Here is a 6,000-nt window from a genome sequence, read left to right as displayed (position 1 = left end):
GCACTATGTGCACTGGAACTTCCTCCACCATACTTCCCAGCATGAAATGCTTTTATTAGTCATCATTGGTTTGTCTTCTCTGTCTCTCTGTATTCAGTAACTTTAACCAATGCATTTTTAATATGTGAGTTGAGTATTGGATCTCTGAGTCAATTCCTGATGATTATGTCATCTCCTGGCACAAATGCATTTCTACAAAGACGTGAAAATTAAGATCAATATAAAGCTAAAATATATAAACAGTATATATATATATATCCTTTATTTTGTGTAGTTCTTTAGGAGGAGCAGCCACAACTGCAATCCCACCACATGGGGATCTCTAGCGGTAGGGGGTCCTGAACCCATGACCCACCTACAACCAGGGGGCACAGATTTTTAGAAGATTGGTGCCAGGTGTTTGCTGGGTGATGACAGCGTGAGGTCACTAACAGGTCCTGTAAAATTGGTGTCATTCCAGAGTCCAGAATGGAGATGTCAGAGACGAATTGTTTGCCCCCCAGGTCCTGAAGACAAAAATGTAAGAGATGCCTTGTGAGGAGTCTGAATGTGAAATCTGGGTGGGATCTACTATGTGTCTACATCTCCTATAGTGTAACTACAATTGCAAACCACTTTGTAGAAAATTACTCAAGTGACAACTCCATAATACCATGTGATTAGCAGAAACCCATTCATTAGATGCAGAGCTGCAAAGAAAATGATTGTCCTCCATAGACATCTGCAGAATACAAGCTGCCATTCAGGGTAGTCTGCAGTGTACAGCTAGGTACTATAAGGACAGAAGTCCTGGGACGCCCGCACATGGTCCTCCAGGAGCAAGTGTTATACACCAGGTGGATGATGGAGCCAGATTTTATGCATTGGGAGGCAATAGGGCCTTATGGGTTATTCACCGGGGGCCAAAGGCCGGATGTTATACACTGGGGGGCAATGTGGCTGATTAAGACCCACGTCCCAATACTTTTCTCCATATAGCGCATGTGCCCATCTTTCCACTCACAGACGGGCGATATAGGCGGTAAAACTTCTCTGGCATATGATGCCTGGCACCGACCACTGTGTAATGTACCCGGGATACAACGGGTTGCTGGTGGGTAGCCTCGTTGGATGACCTAGTTTACAAAATAGCTGATAGTTCAGGGGGGGCTGCAGAGAGGCGGATGAGAAATGCAACTATTTTGATCATGTTTGTTATTTCCTCATCATTAACCGGATGGCGAGGGCACGGGGGGGGCATACGGGGCACAGGGGTCATACGGGGGCACGGGGACATACGGGGGCGCATATGAGGGCACATGGGGCATATGGGGGCACGGGAGGCAAATTGGGGCATGGGAGGCATAGGGGGGCATGGGGGGCATATTGGGGCATGGGAGGCATACGGGGGCACAGTTCGTCTCACGGGGGCATGGGGGCGCACGGGGAGCATATGAGGGCATACAGGGCACAGGGGGCATACAGGGGCATATGGGGGCACAGGAGGCATACAGGGGCATACGGGAGGCATACAGGGGCCATTCAGGGGGAAGGGCGTTCTGCAGCGCACCCGTCATGAATAATACATAGAAGCCATGTGAGCGACACGGATCATACAAGAATCCCCCATGCATCATTCATGCCCCCTGTTCAACCTTTTCTTTAGCATCAGCTTTAGGTTTCCTGGTGACCCCATGACTGAGGATGGGGACAATACCATGACAAATATAGCCAGAGAGGGGCACATCCTCAGAAAAGGGTCACACATGGAAACTTCCTGAGGAGGGAGCAGATGAGAGAGAGTTAATGGCCACAGACAGAGGGGTGGAGAGATGTGTGCAATGGGCGGTGGAGAGGAGATCACACAGGCACTAGAGCTGGGGATTCACTAAAGTGTGAAATTCCTGCAGGCAGGAGGCTGATGAGAAGTGCAGACCCCCTGGCTGAGCAGAGTCAGGGGTCTTCATGAGCATCTGCTCAGGGTGTGGACAAGAGGCAGCAGCTTGGGGTGAGTACTGAAGTATCAGGGGAACAGCAGCCCTGCTTCCTAAATAATGCAATGTTTTGATACATTTTTAGTCCTTTTGCAAAACAATGATGTCAGTGATGTATCATAGGGCAGCAGAGCTGTGTTTGTCACATGCAGTAAAGCCTATTTTTTTGTATAGTTGAGCTGAGTTTGTCAGAGGTAGTGGACCTGTGAGTGTCAGTATAGTAGAGCCCAGTAGATGTAGCAGAGAGAAAGTTGTTGTTGTTGTTGTTCTTCTTCTTCTTCTTCTTCTTCTTCTTCTTCTTCTTCTTCTTCTTATTATTATTATTATTATTATTATTATTATTTTTCTGCAATTATTGAGCAATTACACCATGATAATGCAGCTAAGACTTCAGGGTGACATCCTACATGTGTGCCATCACAATGTAGAAGAAATGCAAATCCAGCTCTGCTACACCTGTGCAATGATTTCTATATTTTGGAAAGCCTGTGTTGAACTACGTCGGAATCTGGTTGAACATAGATGTGTCTTATCTCATGTTTAACCATGTATTGGGAAATGAAGCTGTCGGTTGTTTTAGGTAATTGCACTATAAGCAATTTTCTATTATTATTCATTTTTTTAAATTTATTTTACTTATATATCGCAGTCATATTCATCATCACTGTCACCATTGGTGCTCACAATCTAAATTCCCTATTAGTATGTCTTTAGGAGAAACTGAAGGAAACCCACGCAAACACGGGGAGAACATACAAACTCCTTGCAGATGTTGGATTTGAACCCAGGACCCAAGCACTGAAAATCAACAGTGCTAACCACTGAGCCACCCACCGTACAGTGCTAACCCCTGGTCTGACCTGCCGGGCCCGGTCACAGTGGCGAATGCTGCAACCGTGGTAGTTACGCCCCTGCCTGAGCCTCCGTACAGTGCTATCCACCAAGCCCCCCGTACAGTGCTATCCACCGAGCCCCCCGTACAGTGCTATCCACCGAGCCCCCCGTACAGTGCTATCCACCGAGCCCCCCGTACAGTGCTATCCACCGAGCCCCCCGTACAGTGCTATCCACCGAGCCCCCCGTACAATGCTAACCCTCGAGCCCCCGTACAGTGCTAACCCCTGAGCCCCCCGTACAGTGCTATCCCCTGAGCCCCCCGTACAGTGCTATCCACCGAGCCCCCCGTACAGTGCTATCCACCGAGCCCCCCGTACAGTGCTATCCACCGAGCCCCCCGTACAGTGCTATCCACCGAGCCCCCGTACAGTGCTATCCACCGAGCCCCCTGTACAGTGCTAACCCCTGAGCCCCCGTACAGTGCTATCCACCGAGCCTCCCGTACAGTGCTATCCACCGAGCCCCCGTACAGTGCTATCCACCGAGCCCCCGTACAGTGCTAACCCCTGAGCCCCCCGTACAGTGCTATCCACCGAGCCCCCCGTACAGTGCTATCCCCTGAGCCCCCGTACAGTGCTAACCCCTGAGCCCCCCGTACAGTGCTATCCACCAAGCCCCCCGTACAGTGCTAACCCCTGAGCCCCCCGTACAGTGCTATCCCCTGAGCCCCCGTACAGTGCTATCCCCTGAGCCCCCGTACAGTGCTATCCACCGAGCCCCCTGTACAGTGCTATCCACCGAACCCCCCGTACAGTGCTATCCACCGAGCCCCCCGTACAGTGCTATCCACCGAGCCCCCGTACAGTGCTATCCACCGAGCCCCCCGTACAGTGCTAACCCCTGAACCCCCGTACAGTGCTATCCACCGAGCCCCCCCGTACAGTGCTAACCCCTGAGCCCCCGTACAGTGCTAACCCCTGAGCCCCCGTACAGTGCTAACCCCTGAGCCCCCGTACAGTGCTAACCCCTGAGCCCCCGTACAGTGCTAACCCCCGAGCCCCCCGTACAGTGCTAACCCCTGAACCCCCGTACAGTGCTATCCACCGAGCCCCCCGTACAGTGCTAACCCCTGAGCCCCCGTACAGTGCTAACCCCTGAGCCCCCGTACAGTGCTAACCCCTGAGCCCCCGTACAGTGCTAACCCCTGAGCCCCCGTACAGTGCTATCCACCGAGCCCCCCGTACAGTGCTATCCACCGAGCCCCCCGTACAGTGCTAACCCCTGAGCCCCCGTACAGTGCTAACCCCTGAGCCCCCGTACAATGCTATCCACCGAGCCCCCCCGTACAGGGCTAACCCCTGAGCCCCCGTACAGTGCTAACCCCTGAGCCCCCGTACAATGCTATCCACCGAGCCCCCCAGTACAGGGCTAACCCCTGAGCCCCCGTACAGTGCTATCCACCGAGCCCCCCAGTACAGGGCTAACCCCTGAGCCCCCCCAGTACAGGGCTAACCCCTGAGCCCCCGTACAGTGCTATCCACCGAGCCCCTCCGTACAGTGCTATCCACCGAGCCCCCCAGTACAGGGCTAACCCCTGAGCCCCCGTACAGTGCTATCCACCGAGCCCCTCCGTACAGTGCTATCCACCGAGCCCCCCGTACAGTGCTATCCACTGAGCCCCCGTACAGTGCTATCCACCGAGCCCCCCGTACAGTGCTATCCACCGAGCCTCCATACAGTGCTATTCACTGATTCAAATAAGCAAACAAACCTACACGCGCTGGCTGCCTCGTTCCACTGTTGTTTGTGGTCACCTGTATTGTGGAAGATGTGGCAGTCAGGACGCTGTCGCCATTCACAGAATACAGACTTCCTCTCAATTCTTTCAAATGTTGGTTTCGTCCGATGGAAGTGAGTGAAGCCGCCCAGCAATGGCCGCTGATTGGCTGCAGGGCTCCCATGACATAAATGTCACGGGAGCTCTGGTGCCAACGTCGTTGAAATGGCATCGGAGGAGTACTGGCTGATTTTTTTTTTTTTATTTTTTTTTTTTATTTAATTTTTCGTGGCGGAACATAGTAATTGAGAAAGTCATGTCTGAGCAGTAGACAATCCCTTTAAAATGTGGCAGCAAAGTGCTTGTAAGACAATTCCCTAATGAAATACTTAAAGCTGTCAGAGTCTTGCAGATTTCTTTAGCATTTCCTTGTAGAATGTTTGGCCATGCTATACGTCATTTTGTGGCGCAGCACATTCGTGTGAAACAATAGTTTCTCAGGAGCAGTAGTCTGGCAATTCCCTAAAATAATATGATTACTCCATAGTGCTCAGCAGAATACCTGTATGCTGTCTATGCAATCAACAGATGTAATTTGAGGTGCAAGGGTCCCAATGCAAAATTTGCAACAGAAACCCCCCAACCCTGAACCGGCACTGTCAGAACAACTTTCACACCAACATATGACAATTTAGGTTCTGGTGCTGGTTGATCCCAGTTTGGTTCTTCCACTGGTGTCACACCGGTCACTGCCAAAGGCCCCGGAAACTGACCCACGGGGAACTCTCAAACAGCTCCTCATATCTCAGCTTCCTTGATTTTGATATTCTGACATTAAAGCGTGGCGGACGTCCACCCTCCTCTGATCATGGAGCACTGACCACTGGTTCTGGGTCCAGTAGACCTGAGATATGAATTTTTACACCATGAGAATATTTGTAAAATAAGATGGCGCAAGTTGCTACTTTTTTTTTTTTTTTAATTTCGGGAGTCTCATTATTTTAGTGTGGACAGAACGATAGTCACTACCGCTCTATTCATTGTCTATTGGACTGACCTGTAGTCCAGGACCGCATTTGGCCATCTCCATCAGTCTCATAGACAATGAATGGGTCAGTGTCATATAACAAGACCAGGTAAAGTGACCCCCATGAGGTCCTGGGTGTTGGACCTCCACTGATCGGATATTAATGACCCGTCCTAAGCATAGGTCATCAATAGCAAAGTAGTGGACAACCCTTTCAACAGTGTCAACCATGCTGCACCCAAAACGGTCCAGCCACAGTATCTGCACCTCACTATCGGTCACAGCACCACGTAACAGAGGAACTACAGCGTCCACATAACAGTATCAACCATAGTGCCCCAGTCTCAGTGTCGTCACAACGTCCCAGTAACAGTGCCACCACACGA

At 51.1% G+C, this 6,000-nt stretch overlaps 1 protein-coding gene across 1 annotated transcript in view; it reads left to right on the top strand.

Moving 5' to 3' along the window:
- The first annotated feature begins 1,807 nt into the window (after window positions 1-1,807).
- Window positions 1,808-6,000, top strand: part of PRR5L (proline rich 5 like) — a 41,557-nt gene continuing 37,364 nt past the window's right edge. Inside the window, exon 1 of the mRNA XM_073565247.1 lies at window positions 1,808-1,987. The gene's annotated coding sequence lies outside the window, so the exon portion shown is untranslated. The remainder of the gene's footprint in view (window positions 1,988-6,000) is intronic.

This window comes from Dendrobates tinctorius, unplaced genomic scaffold (genome assembly GCF_039654945.1).
Source record: "Dendrobates tinctorius isolate UK_male_01 unplaced genomic scaffold, ASM3965494v1 ptg000612l, whole genome shotgun sequence".
Lineage (NCBI taxonomy): Eukaryota > Metazoa > Chordata > Amphibia > Anura > Dendrobatidae > Dendrobates > Dendrobates tinctorius.
Note: the sequence above shows the minus strand (reverse complement) of the source record. Positions and strands in the feature narration are given on the sequence as shown.